Here is an 18,719-nt window from a genome sequence, read left to right on the forward strand (position 1 = left end):
TAACAAAAATCTAAAAGAATAAAAGGCGCAAGGCCACGCATAGACCCAAATGGTTCGCAGACATTCCGGGGAAGAAACCGAGAAACCCAAGACACTTAGACAACTCTAGAAGATGCTCTAACTGTTAAGAAGAACAATGCAAAAATAAACTATGACCGATAAGTAAGAAACAACATTGGAAGATACTCTAACCAACAAGTATGCATCTCGAGATGCTCCAACAGGCGTCACCGAAATCCTAAGACACCTTGGTAGCACCACAAGATACTCTAACCAAATGCTCAAGAAATTCTAAGGGCAAGGTAGTTAGCCTTTTCTTCTTCTATATATGCATAAGATTAATGTGCATACAAAAACTAGGACTGTTCATGAGAATACAAAAACAAAAATAAATAACATCTATGGAACCATGAGAAAAAAAATGCTACGTCCGAAGACCGATAAGCATCCTAGAAAGGTTGGAGAAGAATAGACCTAGGATCCAACATAGGGCCCTCCTCAACACTCAATCACATACCATCTTCAGTCCAGTGTTTCTCGAAAGAGTTCAACTAGAATGCCATGACCCACCATAGGTATGCACCATCGCGAAAAATGGAACACCCTTTTGAGAAAAGTGTAGTATAGTGGAGAGTGTCAAAGGGAGAACGTGCACATAATAACATAGAGGTGACCTAACATGGTGGACCTGTGTCCATAGGCAGACCCAAACCAAGGATGGCCTGTAACACTGAGCTTAAGTTGATTGCAAATTCCCCGAATATTCAGGAATCAGATAGATATGGGCGTGGTTAATTTTTTTGACGGCGCCCATATCCGTCTGATTGATTGCGCCCATGTCCATCCGATTCTTAAATATTTGGGGAATCTGCAATCGACTTAATCTCAGAGTTGCACGACATCATGACCAAGGGAAATGTGACTTGACGGATAAGCGAGTGGGTTGCGTGACAAGGCAGCGACAAAAAAAGGTAGCATGGAGCACACGGTAAGGTAGAATGCCCAGGCAGGGGCACCTCGCCCAGCGAAGGGGCACCCGCCCACCCATAGGCAGGTTGGCCTAGGGGCATGCCCACATAAGATGAAAGGTCGACTCCATGATGGAAGGGGCGTAGGGCCAAGTAATTGGCATTGGTTGAATGCATATATATTAGAGAGAGATTCAACCAACGAGGCATCAAAGAAATCACATAACAAGTCAAACAGGCAAGTCTACGATATCGCACAGTTGGATGAGTTTGCGATATAATAGGGTGCGTGAGTTTGTGATATCGCCAAAACTTAGGGAGGTCGCAAATCACAGAAGGATGCAACAAAGGAGGGCACAAGCAAGGTGGGGCTCACACAGCGAGCCAAACGACTTGGGCAGTTTTGTTGGTTTTTTTTGGTGAATAACCTAAGTCTCTATACAGGTCGAAAGTGCAGGGTGAGATTTGGGTGGACAAGTTTGGAAAAGGCTATCAACTATTATTGTTAGTATCGTAATAAATTGCATTGAGTAATATCTTTGGAAACTCATCAATGTATTAGAGATATATAGAAACTAATGCTCATATTATCTTGGGACACTACAAATTATATTCTATGTAGCTCATATCTAGTTGAAACAAAATATGAGTACCCATAGCGACCGTATAAGTCCCTTACTATGTAGTGACAGTATGACCTTTAACTTCCACTATAAGCAATGAAATAGAGTTAGAACAATATTGGTTGATGATTAATCCATTATATTTGGGATGCTCAAACTCCTATAACCTACAATATTATGTTATTACTACTCATGACACTCCAATGCTTTGATACCATGTTGGATTTTAAGCACGAACACAAGATCTAGCTATGTGAAAATACTACAATAGCAATTACATGACAAGAAAAAAGAGACATTAAAATTACATTAGAAAACAACAAGTAGCTAAAGTGACCATTTTGTATTACTCATTAAATATTGTGTTTACTATTGATTGACATGAGTATACTTAAATAAACCTCCTTGAGAGGTAACTAATGTGCACTAGGTCTGGGTTCCATAGTGTAGGCATAGTAGAAAATAGAAAAACATTCTCCCTAGTTAGGTAGAAGCTTGAAATTAGAGTACGAGACCCTAAAATAAAGTGATAATCTAAAATAGGGTTAGATAAACATGAGTGGAATAAAATATGTTATAAATAAATTGTATACTCCCTCATGCAAAAATGGTAAGAAATCTCCAAAAATCGTGACTAGAAGTTGAGGAATAATGTCAGTAGGAGAGTGGATAAGGTTATCGACGAGGTAGTTTCTAAAAATAAGAAAGGCAATGTCCATTAGTGATTATGGACATTGTGGATACAAGACAATGTGTTAATGGTGAGGAAATCACCATGTCACTACTTAGTCAATCCCAAGCCACTACCACATGTCATCCTAGGTGTTGTTCCTCCCTAAAAATAAACTTACTAAAAGTATAAAAATGATAGTTCTTGTTGATGATCCCAAATGATAAGCAATGTCTAGTAGTTAACTAAAAGTGATCATATGTTCCCATAATAATGTATGAAATAGGGCTGAATAATGTCCAAATTGAGGTCCTCATTGTGCATCTAGCCCACTATGGGGACTTCTCTTAAGAGACTCATACTGTGATGCTAATTGCGTTGGTATACTATGTTTAGTAGCCTTTCTTATGTGGGATCAATTTACAGTTTCGTGTTTCCTATCTCAAAATACTTCTCTAAAGACACTAGTAATGTTGATATTTTTATGAGTTATCCTTATTTGGATGGACCTAGTGGGTCCCATGATTTACATGAGAAACATGATATCCATGGAAGATATAAAAAAATCGTCAATTTCCCCAATTTGGGCGAAGTTTACACCCACATAAATATGGTTAATGGGAAAACTTTTATTTATTTCAATAAAATTAAACTAATAAGATAGAAGGTGAAAATGATGGAAAATAATTTGTAGGTGAAGGCTCTCAAAAGGGAAATAAAGTTAATGATGAATATTTCAAAGGTGACAGATATTACGATGTCAAATTTCTTTCCTAGTTATTCCCCAGTGTGTTGCCTCCATTCCCTAAGTTTGATATGGATAAGTTTGATTTTATACATGTGATAGAATGCGTTGACCAAATGGAACACTAATTTTCATTCATGCTATAGAGGACGGCCTATAAAAACATAAAATAAGAGTCTATCATTGGATTGGTAATATTCGAAGTGATGGCGATATATTTCGTGGAAGCATTTTATAAAATCTATTTCCTCTTACTAATGATTTTTTTGAAGAAATGTTTTATCAATGATCTCAAGTAAAAAAGTAAGATCCCAATTTGAGATAAATCACCTTGTTACATGGTTGACGACCTCTTAGCTTGCTCATCATGCACAACTTGTATAAGACACCTAGTTGAAATGTTCAAATATTTTTCCACAAATGTAAAATTTTATTGTTGTACCATATCTTACTCCACCCATAATATCCACACGTTGACATGAGATGAGTGGAACATAAACTAAAGAGTCTTTACTACCACTATCATAGAAAATATTTCCTACGGCATAATTTTAAGAACCAAAAGTATTTATAGAAATATCTAAAAATATTTTTATGAAGATGGATGATGTTACTCTTGAGGAAGTCTCTCAAAAATTATATTCATATTCTATACTATACTAGTATGGTGAATAACTCCAAATCCCCTTTCGTAACTTCAAATGGGTATACCATCTACTAAATATTAAATTTGTTTAACTATATCAAGCACATGAAGTTCATTTCCTTAATAGATAGATATATCACTCATAATTTTAGTCATGAAAGAAACTCATTACTATATCCATATTGTTTTTTCAGAAGAAAAAGCTCAATAGTATTATATAAGATATATAACGGCTGAATATTACATCATAGCTGAGGAATAGGTCGCCCAATCTAAAATCAATAAACTCTAGATAGGACAGATTCAATGTATCTTCAATATGCTCATATTCAGATATACAACATTAAACATTATATGTAGATACAACCTGATAATAGGATGATGGAGGAAAATATGCCACATCATCAAAATTCAAGAAAATATAGGATCCGGATCCACCTACAGTACAAAAAACAGCGGCATATACAAAATTCAAAAGTATACAGAATAGGAAAGACATACCTGGGCATTTGAATGTAAAATATGTTATGTACCAGGGAGAGAGAATTCCTGAATAGGAAATCTCGTTGTTTTAGCAATTATCTCCATGTTCCAAATGCCTGGTTGAGAGAGAAGACCCTTCTTAGATAGAGTATTTGCCTGAAAATTTTGAGATCTATAGATATGACTAATAGAATAGTCCTCCATCTTTCTCCACATATCCATGATTCTATTCATCCAGCCGTCAAGATGCTGTTTTCTGATCTGGTGCTTCTCAGAGACATGGTTAATAATGACTTTGGAATCTCCATAAATCTGAAGAGATTGTATATTTAGAAAATGCCTTATGGAAAGAAGGCCAGCCGGAGCCATAGCCTCTGCCTTTATATTGGATCCCTTACTGTCATTCCAACAAATTTCATATTTCATATTTCCTTCCATCATGATATAAATGCCACATCCGCAGGTATCATTTTGTGCAGCTCTGTCAAAATACGCCCTTGGATATATCGAATGATCTGGATAAAAATCTACAAGATTTGACTTTTTACTCTGTGTAGGTTTTTCATTGATATAGTCCATGGAGGATATTATGAAATCGAATACGGCCATGAATGGTTCCTTACTGTCCTAAAAGATAATATGTTTTCTCCACTTCCATATAAACCAAATGACAAGAATGATGACAGGCCTCCATGTAGCTTTTTGGCCACTCCACCTAAGAAAAGCCTCGATAATAGAAGAACGAAAAATATAGAGGAATCCAAAATGAGCAGTGAGGCGGCGCCAGAGTTGCTGGGCTGATTGACATGGAAAAAACATGTGAAAATTGTTTTCTACAGCAGATTTACATGCATAACAATATCTAGGACCATGCTAGCTTCTCTTCTGTAAATTATCCCATGACAAGTTTTTATTATGGAATACCAACCATGAAAATAAGATGGATTTTTTAGGACAACCAGACTTCCAATAGATTACTGGAAAAATCATATGAGTTTGATCACATTTAGAACTGATAAGGTTTGAATATATCTCCTTAACGCTTACAGGCTCCATACCACATTTGCCTTTCCAAATGAGGACATCATCATCCAATATGCAACAAAAACCACAGTTTCTCAAATATCCCCTAATCTGCTCCCACTGTCGCGCCAATTCCCCCAACATACCCATACAAGTGGAATCCTTCCAAATAGGAATAGGGCCTTGCCATTTTGCAATAAGCTTATTCCAAGTAAAGAAACCCATTCTATGAAGAAGTGAATAAGATTCTAAGATATATCGATGTAATCTCGGCCTCCCATGATCGGGTCAATGCCTATAAAGATCTTATTCCCAGTTTGAAAGCTCCATATCAAGTTTTTTAAGAAGAAAGATTCAACTTTACGAAAACTCATCCAGATTGCAGAACCATATCTAGCTCCAATCTTTCCCATTCTGAGCCAGTATGAAATTTCTTTATTTTCCATGTATTTTTTCTTAATAGTCATGCTCCATGGCCCATCCCCAAAAACTCCCCACCAAAGAGATTTGCAAATTAATGCCTTGCCAAAAGTCCTTAGGTCGAGAATACCCCATCCTCCTAACTTCTTAGGAAAGGAGATATCAGATAATTTAGATAAATGATATTTCCTTTTCTCCGATTGCCCTCCCCAAATAAAATTAGCAGTGAGCCTGTTCATCATTTGGATGATGCTCGCAGGGATGTAGAATAGATGAGCCCAGTACACTACTAATTGGACCAACACGGATTGGGTTAGCACAACTCTACCTGCCATGTAAAGGCATTTATATTCCCACCTAGAGATCCTTTTATAGTATCTGTCCAGAATCCAGAGCCAATCCGATTTTGAATATGCCTAAGCTTTTAATTGGAACCCAAGATATTTCATCCCATCTTTGATGGATCTCACTTCAATCCCATATAGAGAAGTTAAAAATGAAATAAGATCCATGTTAGCATCATTATGATAAAAGGATGATTTGGATTCATTAATATGCAATCATGTAGCTTTTTGAAACTGGATCAATATGTCATGGAGACATGTCCAAGTAAGTTTGCATAGCATGCCAAAAATAAGGATGTCATCCACAAATAAATTGTGGGATATAAAGTTGTTCTTGCATATCTTCAAAGGCCGACATCTATCTTCCAAGACAACCTTGTTGATATGGAGACTTAGTGCATCCATGGACAAAATAAATAGTAAAGGAGATAAAGAACATCCCTGGCGAAGTCCTCTTGCAACCAAGAAATATGAGGATGACAGACCATATATAATGACAGCATAATTCACATTATCCACGCATGCCATGATCCAATTAATCATGTTGGAATTTAGACCAATTTTTGCAAGGAGACATCTCATGAATCCCCAATCAAGGCAGTCATATGCCTTTCTAAGATCAATCTTCTGGATAGCGGCTTCATTTTTATTCCTTTGCATAGAGAATAAACCTTCCTATGTATTTGCAACAGCGTTTCATCCAATTGGATTAATTCCAAGAAACGAGCCTCTTCTTCTGAAGTTCCGGGGAGGAGAACAATTGCGAGTTTGAGGGACGAGATTTCACACTGGATTGGTAAGACTGCTTCCAGGCCATATACCAGTTGGAAGGGTGTGAACCCGGTTGCATTCCTTACCGATGTTCGGTAATCCCACAAAGTTGAGTACATGATTAGGTGCCATCTTCTTTTGTGAACACCGATCATCCTTTGCAGCATGCGTTTCAGGACCTTGTGGATCGCTTCAACTTGTCCGTTGGCTTGCGGATAATATGGAGTAGAGCTGTCGTGAGACAACCCTAGTTTGGCAGCTAATTCAACCATCATGTGATTGCGAAAATGCGATCCATGACATTTACATTTGATGTACATCTCCAATTGACCACGTTAAGCTCGCATGACTAGCAATCCTCAACACCATCAAATTTTCCCAATTACAGCGTGAAATCAAGCAAGACATGGACTAATTTACGCGAATATGAGTTTTAAAAATGGACCATGTTTACGAGCTACAAGGAATACATTTCTCAACATCCCCATCTGAGTAAAACGATGAAGATAAAAGTATGTTGGAAGACAGGGGATGCAAATTGAGGAGAAACATGCAAACGAGACAGGCAACTCCCACCACTCTCCTCATGATACAAAATTTATTAATCAATATATATTGCTCAATAAAAGGAAAATACCATATATTTCATTTGTTTGCAAACAATGTTTTTAAGACAATGTATCCTGACTCAGCTCAAATTTTCTATCTTCGTTTCACTTCTTATGAAATATAGAAATCTAGCCTTGGTTTTGTTTAACGGGCAATCTATTTTCAGCCCTATAATGTCCATCACAAAGCATTTACATCTCAATCTTGATAGCAATATTGAACCCAAAAAGAACAATACATTGTTTTCGCTCCATATGCATAATCAATGACATCAAAAAAATTCGGAACCCACTTTGTTAACCTTGTCTATATAAACTTGCATGGGATGGATGTACTAGAAAAATAGTTGTGTATGTGATAATAATGTTGTAGCTTTGTATCATTTCCATTGCCAGAAAGCTTGACAGAGATTCATCAAGTGCATACTAACTGGAACCTCCGCAAGAATCAAAATACAATAACAAAAGTATATAGCTACCATGAAGAAAAATGCTGTCATGGTGCAGGTGTCAATAAGGGTTTCTTTGAAAAGTGTGCCTCCAAATTCCCAACTACTAGATCTGCCATTGTCATTCTTGTTTCCCAGGTTGCAGTTCCGACATGTGGCAGCAAAACCACATTTTCCATGCTAAATAGTTCTTCAGGCACGTTAGGTTCATTTTCAAATACATCAAGACCAGCACCACCAAGTCGACCTTCAACTAGCCCCTTCACCAGTTCCTTCTCATCTACAAGGGCGCCACGACCTATATTCACAAGTGTCCCTCTCTTTCCTAATGCATCAAGAACAGATTTGTTGATAATACCGTGGGTTTCTTTTGTTAATGGGCATGCTACAACAAGAATGTCACTACTAACAGCAAGGTCTACCACATTTGAATGGTATGAAAAAGGTACATCGGGTTTCTTAGACCTAGAATGATATGCAATGCTGCACCCAAATGCTACTGCCCTTTTAGCTATTGCTGAGCCAATACGCCCAAGTCCAACAATCCCAACACGTTTTCCACTTAGCTGAATACACAGTAACAGGAAGTATTATCAATTCCAATCCATATTCAGCAATAAAAACCTCGGATCCAAAAATTGATAAGTAATATAACATTGAAAGAAAACTTGATTTAATATTTTCAAACCAAGTATGTTTATGGGCACCTATCCAGCATAAAAATCATTTGACTTCAAATAAAAATTATTTATGCTTATGCACACTTACACATCCATCAGAAAAGTTCGGTTGTAATAAATTCATACCATCAATTAGTGTAGTGTTACATACATCATGTGATGCTATGTTTAACATTGAAAGAAAACTTGATTTAATATTTCAAACCATGTTTATGGGCACCTGTCCATCACAGAAATCACTTGACTTCAAATAAAAATTATGTATGTTTATACACACTTACACGTCTGTTGTAGCATTTTTCGGTTTAGGTAAGTTGGAATTAATTAGTCAAAAAATGAAAAATATATTTAAAAAAATGTTAAGCTAAGATATGGACAAAAAGAATATTGAATAAAAAATGTTAGGAAATATTTTGATAAATATGTCCATATCAAAGAAAATGTTAGAATAGATGCCCTAAAAAATGAAGGCAAAAATAAAATGTTAGGTTAGAGAGAAAAGCAAAAACAAATAAACTTTGAAAGTGTTGCAAATCTAAATGCCACTACTTTAGTCTAATTCAGTTTTGCAAATAATAGTTGTGTGCAGTTTGTTTAGATGCCACACTAGTTTATTTGATCCAATTATACAGTTTAATCATGATTGGATTTAATTTAAATTGATTGTCATAGGTAGAAAATAAAATTGGCTCAACAGTTTAATCTGAGCCAATGGTGGAAATAAGGTATAGAGGTAGATTAGGCATAAAAAGAAAATGTTGAGCTGCTAGCTTATATGCACTCTGAAAAATAAGTGAAAATGTTAGGAGTAAAAGGGTAGGTAGACATGTGAAATCAAATTGAAGCATCAAATGTTTTAATCCTAAGTTGTAACATTGGGAAAACATATATATGACGGGTTTTAATTAACCAAAAGTTTCATAAGCCAATGTTATTTCATTTAATCCCCATGACCCACAGTTGTCACATCTACCCTTGAAGTCATGACCCCACCATAATTTCCACTCATATGTTAAATACACCCTATCTCACCTCTCATCTCGCACACTCTTCCATTATCTTATGGCCCACAACCCTCCTTGGCCCTCATTCACCGTTCGAACTTTATCGGGGGGGGGGGGGTTCCGAAATGGGCAGTTTCCCATACCGCCCATATAAACTCCTTTTTCCGCTTTTTAGTGTTTCGAGACTAAAAATCCCGAAACTGCTTACCACCTCACCTTACCCCCGAACATGGTATATTAAAGGACCATTTACCACCGCTCCACATCACACTCCATCTCATGTCTGCCATCCAATCAACTACCGCCTATCCATTGCCCATTCAGTTCCACCCCTGCAAATTTATGACTCAAACATTCGTTAATTAATTTGTTGGATAATCAATGTAAATTCAAACGTTCAGTACCAACCCCGCTCCACTTTTTCATTTATAAACATTGTATAATCCATGAGAATGGTTACACAATGAATTTTTGTAACCAAATTAATCATTGAAGTTTTCTTGCCTACAGCTCAACCATTGTCTGACATTAAAGCAATCATTCGTCCTGTTCGTGAATCCAACATCCAGGTCCACTTACCTCTTGGTCAGTTATCTGTTTTTACTGTGATCACTCTCTTTCAGACCAATCTCTGTCATTTACAGTCTGCAATTTGTTTGACAAAATGCCTCCCAAGGGAAAAGAAATCGTAAAAGTCCCAAATCCTTTGATTCACCCACAGGTCGACTTCCATCATACCCCATTGGTCGACAAAGATTGCAAAATCATTGAGACTTCTTCTCAATTTGATCTATATGAAATCTATTGTTGGATGGAAGATCAGCTGATTGACCAGACAGATGAAATAGGGCTCTGGGACTCTCAATTACCTCATTACATTTTCCCACAGATACACAAAGCACCTGAATTTGTAAGAAAATGCCATGAATCTTATGATCCCAGCCAGAGAGCAATTATTTCACCCACAGGAGAAATCCTCTGTTCAATTAATTCTGATTCCATTGAAAAAATGTTGCAGGCCCCTTCTACTACACCAACCCATCCTTTTTCCCATGAAAACCTGATAGAAGCTTATCAAAAACTAGACTTTACTAAAAGATCCCAGATCCTAGACCCTTGAATTGTTTCTAGCTATTGATAGTCCTCTACCAAAAAGAAATCCTCCTTATGATTCATCCATTTTTCCTGATAGAACCAAGCAAATTACCACTATTTTGTCCTATTTGCTTGGTTATAACTCTGATCAGTTTGTCAATGAAGCCATCCTTGGTTTCTTATCCATGTTTTCTATTGATTCTAAACCCACTGTTATTTATGATTTCAGTAATTTCATTGCTGAAGCCATACATGAGCAATTTGTCAAGTTCAATATTGAAGAAGTATTCAAGTATGCTTCAGTACTTGTTTACCTTTTTATATATTTTCAGGGAGACAAATTCCCATTTTCTTTACAGAAGTTAGATGAGGAAGGAAATCAACAATCAGTGATATTCTGGACTTCAATGGGGATGAAGGAAAAAGAAGAGTTCACATATAAACAGTTCATAGAACTGTTTATTCATCCAACTATCAGTCTTATGAGTAGCACTCCAGTACCAAGGATCAGTGAGGAGATTATTAAAGAATTACAGTTGGTTGATCAAGCTACAACAGGGGATTGGTATTGTTACCAAAACTACACAGAGATTAGGGTGTATGGTTGTGAGCTTCCACCCTACAAACTGCCCAAGTACCTCCCTATCGAAATCTTTGCACTAGAATACTTAAGGTAGAGGTTAAATGCAGATGAAGTACACTTTGAGGCTGCCCAGAAGAAATCACAATTCAAGTTGAAAGCTCAAGTTGGTCCATTCATCTATAACACCAGGACAGTAGGAAAAGAAGTAGATAAATTACTAAAGGAGATGAAGTTAGGTCTCAGTTTCACTTGGTCTTATGACTCATTGGGAGTGATTTCCAAACTCAGGGTGGAGAACAAATTTACAGCATATCATCACATAGCTAGCCTGAGATAGAACAATATAAAAATCGGTTGGGATGGACAGAGAAAAACCTCCAAGAGGCTGAAGAGCAGGCAGTTTCTACATCTAATGTGCAAACTCCACTTGCACAAGAAAAGACAACCAAGAGAGGGAGGGAAGAACAGTTTTCACCTACAACTAAAGCAATAAGTCAGGGCTTTAGGATTGTACACGAGAAAAAGAGACCTAGGATCTTTGTGATGGTTGGTGCCACAAATGAACCTCAGAAGATATCATTTGATGGATTGGGGGTGACCATGCTTTATACATCGTCCCCAACTCATTCTACTACTTCTCATGAATGGCAGGTAGTTCAGACTAGTGGAGGCATTCCAAAAGATAAGGAGGAAGACATTTTTCATGTCTTCAGTGAGATCAAAAGAAAGAATGAAGAATTAAAATTGAACACCTATGCCCAGTTCTGGAAGCATTATTCCAGTGCTCAAGCTAGGCTTCTTTCAGCCTTCGATTCTGAGAAGGGAAAGATGCAGATGGATTTCTTACAAGCCCAAGTTCCACAGCCTAGGACTGCTACTCAATATCAAAAACAGACTTCTTTTGAATTCAATGTGAAGGATGTGCATCCAATTGATCAAATTGAGATGCACAAACAAACTGGGAAAATGATTGCTTCAACCTTGACAAACACTACCATGAGTTTGTCAAAAATGCAGGTTACCTTGGCCAACACTCAGTGACAGCTTAAGTTGAAGAAGGTCTCCTCATTAGCAAAGGATACCAAGATCCAATCCTTGGAGAATCTAGTGTTGAAGATGGGACATGATCCCTCAAACATAAACATTGTAGAAGAGCTTATTAAAAAAAAGAATGTTGAAGTTGCAACATTAAAGAAGCCGCCGAAATTGCGAGCTTTGGAGGACCCAATGGCAAAAGAAATTGAGGAGATAGAAACTCAGAAGTCTGATATGATGAAGCTCATCATAAAACAAAATCTGCAGATCAAACAAATGGAGGAGCAGATGGAGAAACTGGTAAAGGAAAAAGAGGAAGTTGTTAACAAGGCTCAAACTCCAATGGATATAGTCCCCTTTACAACAATTCCCACCACCAAAGTTTCCACTTCAGCTATGACATCGACTATAGGTACAGTAGAAAGAGCTGAATAGCTTGCTGACGCTATTCAAAACCTGTCTATTCAGACGAGAAATTAATAAACTGCAGGATGAACTCAAGGAGTTAAGGCTTATGAAGTCAGTAGCAGACAATTCACATGCAGCGGAGTTGAATAGAGTCAAAGGTCAGATTGAAGTACTACAAAGGAATCTTTCATTGGAAACAAATTGGGTTTAGAAAAGAAAATCATGTGGGAAGAAATTATAGAATCAATCAAGGATATTTGGCCCTTTATCAAGATAGTGTTTGATCGGAAAGTCTCTTAGAGAAAGCTCAAGAACCAGTTGAAACCATTACCAAACAGCTTGAGGATATGCCAGAAATTGCCTTTGATATAATCAAGTTCCTAAATTACAAAGACAGCTATAAGATTCAGGAATTAGGCATAAGTGACAGAACAACAACTATATTGGAGCTAAAGAAGATCATCACCAAGCAAAACCTCATCCTTCAGCTACAGGAAAAGTGCAGCAATGTCAATATCATAGTTCAGAGGTTTTTCAACAAAATAGAACCCTTGACCAGCAAGGGTTTACCCTCTATGCTTGTGATCAATGACAAGTTGATGCCAATTGACGATTATGTTCAGAATCTGACAGAGGTGGGCAAACATGCAGCTTTAGTTTCAAACATCAGAGGCTTAGCAACAACAGCACTAATAGTAAATACACTTAGCGATACTTTCTTTATCTTGAATGAAATCAGACACATATTTTTAGTAAAACCCACTTTTACTAAATATACAGAGATGGATGAAGTTTACAAGAGGGTAACCAAGATTTCTATCTTCGAGAAGAAACGCTGGGAAGAATTGACAGATTTACTTGACTGAAGGGTGATCTAACAGCATTCAGTTTTTGGAGGAACATTCAACTAGCTTTAACAGTTTTCAATTTTTTCTGCGACAGTCATCAACACCTCAACACCAAAATAGTGCCAGATCAACTAGCAATTTTTATTTTTGATTTTGTAATAATCTAATTTTGTAAAAACAGTTTAGGATATTTTCTCAGTGCTACTATTGTATAAATAACTCCCTTCACGAGTTATTAAGGGTTGCATCCTTGAAGAAGCATTTTTAAGCATTTGATGTACATGACTTTTCTGGATCATTAATATAAAAGCAAAGGATTATGAATTCTGATTTACACAGTTTTGTGTTTCCTATAAGTTTTTCCATTATTATTCATTATGTTTTTCTTCATATTCTTATGTCTTGTAGAGATAACTAGGTAGGAACAATTGGGTTTCAATCTATTCCTATAAGCTTTTGAAGTGATAATCTATAAAGAGAATGAATTAATGAACTGTTTGTTTAATTAATTCCCTCTAAATCAATAAATCATCAGCGTCTTTTGCAAGCTTTAAGCATATTCTGTTAAACCTTCTAAACATAGTTTAAAGATTTTCATACTTATGATTATTTAATTTTCAATATGAAGACTGTGATAATCATATCATTTCTCTGTTTCTGCTCACCACTATGCAAGCTATATCACTGTGTGAATTTTAATAGCAGCCCTCTGTTTTAATATTAATATTATTCAAAAGGTTAGGCATTACAGTCTTACATTTGTTTCATACATTGGTCCTCCAAATTAAAACAAAACCCCCAAAACAATCATCTTAAATGCCCTAGCATTATAGCTGACCATTATCATATCAGAGATATAACAACGTCCATCAGAGAAGTTCGGTTCCAATAAATTCATGCCACAGTTAGTGTATTGTTACATACATCATATGATCCATAGCTTGTTCAGATTCAAAAATGAAATAAATAACCATAGTGTCATAACCACTTCACAGAAAAACTTGCAAACTAATGGCATTCTTAACAACTGTAGTAAATCCTTCAGACTATATGCACTCTGAATTTACAAGGGGATCTTTAGCTGCAAATTGCTTCCGACCACCCTTAGATTTGGTTTGCCTCATGAAAGAACGGTGAGCTTTCTTGCAAGAATAAAAAGCTTCCTTGCAAGAATGGAAGAAGGTGAGCTCTGTTGTAACAATTTTGTCACATCACCTATGCCAGTCTACCTTACATTGCTATTTATCTTTACAAGAAAAACAATTGAAAGGAGTTGTTCATACAATAAACCTAACTGTCAACAAACTGTAACCACTAACACAACCCCAACTATTTTAAGTACAAGAAAGTAAGTGTTTCCAGACTCGGCTCAGTGATAAACTCAGCAAGGCATAAGATTTGAGAGCTTGACTTTACTCATCAAAAACTCGGAAAAGGAATGAAAATGAAAATGAGCAAAATGGTTGACTGAGACTGACTCACAAGTAACTGGAGTCAAATTTATTGAGCCGAATGATCAAAATCCAAGGTCTCCATATTCCCACAATTTTCTGATGGGATGAACTCAAAGTTCATGTTGGATACATTGTTAGATTGGATACCATACAGGCTTTACTCCATTGTTTTTCTAGTTCCCTTCAGGCTTAATCACAAGACCCGTGGTCAAACCACATCCCAACTTCTCCTTACACTAATTGAATATGACAAAGGCCCATGGTTAAACCACATTACAACTTCTCCTTCCCCTAATTGAATATGATGAGGCCCCATGTTCAAAACACATCCAAACTTCTCCTTGCACTAATTGAATACGACGAAGGCCCATGGTCAAACCACATCCCAACTTCTTATTTTAATTGAATATAATGCTTCAAGAATGGGGATTTGATTTATCTTGATGCCATAAGGCATGCCCGCAAAGCACCCCCATGGAACCCGCTATTGGAGTGCACTCCGAACAGGAGCATTTAGGGAGCTCCCTCTCTAAATGCTCTTGTTCGGGAGCGTGCTCCTTCAGCCCTAAAAATGCTCCTTGGAGGTTCTGAGAGTGCTTAAGGAACATCACTCCCCAGCAATAAAAAAACACTCCTGGCCTTTTAGCCTGTGTGCGACCTAGATTGGGCTTTTTTTGGATTTTGGAGGGAAATGGGAGGGCCAAGGGGAATAGTAGGCCTCCTTCCCTCCCACTTAACATCATTTTATGAGTTTGTGAGAGAGATTGAGAGGGTTTGAGCCTTGAGGAGAAGATTTGAGAGGATTGAGAAGATAAGATTGTGGGAGCTTGCAAGGGAGATTGAAGGCTGCCATTTGTGAGAGCTTGGGAGATTAAACGCTGCCACCACCATTGGAGAGCCAAAGAGGTGGGGTCTAATCCCATTCTTGTTTTTTTCATTTTACTTTCTATTTTTTACATCTATCAAATCTAGAAGTAGAAACTAGTTATTATAATCTAGATGTTCTCTTCTCCAACTCTTTCCCATTCCTCCCTCATTTTATTGTAGGAAAGAATCTCAAGTTTCAACAAACATGATGGGTATATGGCTTAGCCTTATCTTTTTTGTTCCATTTCTGGCTATGATGGTGTTGTTGGAAAACAGAAGAAGGAGAAGTGATGAAAATGATGAATAAGTGGGTAGTGGCAGATTAAGATACCGTGGTAAAGAGGAGTACAAAGAGGAAGAGGAGAAGGAGGATAATGGGAGTGAAGATGATGATGGAAAGAAAACCAAAATAGAAAAAACACCCACAATATACCATGGAGAAGAGGAGGAGTACGAAGAGGAAGAGGAGGAGGAGGATAATGGGAGTGAAGATGATGATGGAAAGAAAACCAAACACCCTTGTGGAAATATGTTACAAGGCTCAAGCTGCACTAGCTTAATGCCAAGGAAGGGAATTAATGTACTTACTAGCAGGGCTCAAGTTGCACCATCTTTGTTGTCACCTACATCTGCAACATTTTGTGGAGGTCATGTGCCTTATGGTTCTGGACATGGTTTATGACCATTATGGAGTCAGACTATGTGTCAGGAGACTCCCATTGTTCATAGATCACAAGAAAAGAACTTGGAAGTTTCTTGTGGCAAGAAGAAATTTTAGTAGATAGTAGATTTACTTGTCTTTTGTAGTTTCTAATACAAAAACTATTTGACTCTTTCATATTTTTTATGGTATTTTTTGTAAACAATATATGACAATTTTAGTTTGAAGTTTGAAGTTGGCAATTATAACTCATTAGTCATTGGTAATGAATTATGAACATGATGCTTCGTGAAATGTTTCATTTCATGTTTGATATTCTTTTTTATAGTTTGGTAATGGTTACACGTACAACTTTAGTGATGACAAATGTTACATATTGAATTTTAAAACTTTAAAACTTTAAGGTTTATGAGAATTGAGATGTTGTGGGCCTGCAGTTGATGAGGATTATAACTACTAGATGATTGATGTTATATGGTTTAATCCATATCACTCTAGGTTGGAGCTATTGAAGATTGCAAAGACTAGATTTGCTAGTTATTACCTCACCTTTAGGAGCCTTCTGAAGGTAAGAGAGGCATTGGCTAGCATGGTATCAAGGGAACCATGGTATGTATTAAAGGATAGGGTTGTGATCGCATCTACAAGGAAGATTTTCAAGAGGTGGAGGACAATGTTTTTGATGGTCAATTTTGGGCAAGTGTGAAGTATGTTTTGCAGTTCACCAAGCCCATTTATAACATGATTCATTTTGTAGATACAGATGCGTTGGTGATTGGAGAGGTGTATAAGCAGATGGATAGCATGCTAGGGAAAATCAAAGATATTGTTCAGCCAAAAGATGCCATTTTGTATGATCATATTCACAAACATGTTGTCAAAAGGTGGGATAATCTTAATGTTCCACTCCATGCCTTGGCATTTGTACTTACGCCAAAATACTACTCTCCATCTTGGTTGGCCAAACCTGCACTTGGGGGTGGGGTTAGAAGAAAACCCATACAGATCTAGAGGTACAAAATGGGTACATGCTAGCATTAGACAAGCTGGTCCCTGAGGGGGAGGAGTGTGCTAGATTGCATGGAGAATTAAGAAAATACTTCAGTGAAACTGGAATGTTTAGTACTTTGCATGCAATCAATGAAAGAGATAGAATGGATCATATTGAATGGTGGAACATGTATGGCTTTGGGGGACCTTTAGTGAAATTGGTAGTTAAAGCACTTTCATAGGTGGTTAATACTTCTTCTACAGAGAGGTGTTGGAGCACCTATAGCTTCATCCACAATGTCAAAAGAAACTGTCACAATGAAAACCAGGAATAAAACTCAGTTTATGTACACTACAACTTGAGGTTGTTAACACATTATCATGAGTGGGCTCAATTTGATAGAGCATATATCACTTGGGACAACAACACAATGGAGGATAATTTGGAGGATGGAGTCTTACATTTAGAACAATTGGAAGTAGAACTTTGGGACGATGAGGATGATGCCATCAAGCAGCATCAACAGTAATGCCATGCCCATCCACTAGTAGGCTTCAAGTTGCACCAGCTTCGCCACCACATCCATCTGTAGCATTGCATGGAGGTCATGTGCCTTCTGGTTCTAGACGTGGTTCACGACCATTGTAGAGTCAAGCTATGCGAGAGGAGACTCTCATTGTTCATAGATCATGAGAAAAGAAATTAGAAGTTTCTTGTGGCAAGAAGAAATTTTAGTAGATAGTAGATTTACTTGTCTTTTCTAGTTTCTAGTACTTTTTAAAATTATTGATTCTTTCATATTTATTATGGTATTTTTCTAAATAATATTGACAGTTTAAGTTTGCACTCTGAAGTTGGCAATTATAAAGCATTGGTAATGAATTATGAATATGATGCTTCGTGAAATGTTTCATTTCATGTTTGATATTCTTTGTTATAATTTGGCAATGGTTACAAGTACAACTTTAGTGATGACAAATGTTATATATTGAATTTTGAAACTTTGAAACTTTAAGGTTGATGAGAATTGAGATGTTATGGACCTAAGGTTGATGAAAATTATAACTATTAGATCATTGATGTTATATGGTTTAATCCATGTTTTTATGTTTTTTATAACTAATTCATCTTTCTACATGCTTTTGTTGACATATATGCATCAAAATATATAAAAATATATGTTATATAAAAAAACGCTCACGACCGAGAAGCTTCTGAAAATTGTCACTCTTGCTCCTACTTTCAAGCCACTTTGGGCATTCCTCTACCTTTGAAAGTTCACAAAACATCAATGTTGCAATGACAAAGAAATGTTACCTATATTAGATGTGTTAGTAAAAGAG

General features: G+C 36.8%; 1 pseudogene across 1 annotated transcript in view; it reads right to left on the reverse strand.

Moving 5' to 3' along the window:
- Positions 1 to 7,534: 7,534 nt before the first annotated feature.
- The window catches only part of LOC149209281 (hydroxyphenylpyruvate reductase pseudogene), a 104,116-nt pseudogene continuing 92,931 nt past the window's right edge, over positions 7,535 to 18,719 (reverse strand). The window contains exon 2 of the transcript XR_016253082.1: positions 7,535 to 8,316. The product of XR_016253082.1 is annotated as a hydroxyphenylpyruvate reductase pseudogene (transcript). The remainder of the gene's footprint in view (positions 8,317 to 18,719) is intronic.

This window comes from Pinus tabuliformis, chromosome 1_2, assembly GCF_031772625.1.
Source record: "Pinus tabuliformis cultivar Carrire ecotype Pingquan chromosome 1_2, CPIR1, whole genome shotgun sequence".
Lineage (NCBI taxonomy): Eukaryota > Viridiplantae > Streptophyta > Pinopsida > Pinales > Pinaceae > Pinus > Pinus tabuliformis.